Source organism: Triticum dicoccoides, chromosome 2A (assembly GCF_002162155.2).
Source record: "Triticum dicoccoides isolate Atlit2015 ecotype Zavitan chromosome 2A, WEW_v2.0, whole genome shotgun sequence".
Taxonomy (NCBI): Eukaryota; Viridiplantae; Streptophyta; class Magnoliopsida; order Poales; family Poaceae; genus Triticum; species Triticum dicoccoides.
Window position 1 is genome coordinate 615,354,266 of NC_041382.1, and position 359 is coordinate 615,354,624.

The following is a 359-nucleotide window of genomic DNA, read 5'->3' on the forward strand; positions in this document are numbered from 1 at the left end:
CGGGCTAGAATTAGGGCTTCGTCAATGATCACAACAATGAGATGCTAGAAATTATGGAATTGGAGATGAGGAATTTGACAATGTAGTATTTGAGGACAAAAAGGATGTGCCAAAGGAAGTGGATGTCTCTTGTTAGTGTTCATACTTGAAATCACTTCATACTGTTAGTTCTATGCAGGAACATGGACATTGAAGGAGTCCGACACAAAGAGATCAAGTGGAGGGCTCTAGAAGAAAACCTATCACGGTCCAGTGTCATCGCTTGGGAGATTGGCTAAATGTTTCTGAAGCTAGTCCATGGTTATTCCGTGACTTCGTTGTCATCGTCACGCCCTACGATGGACTGGCCCTGTCTGGGT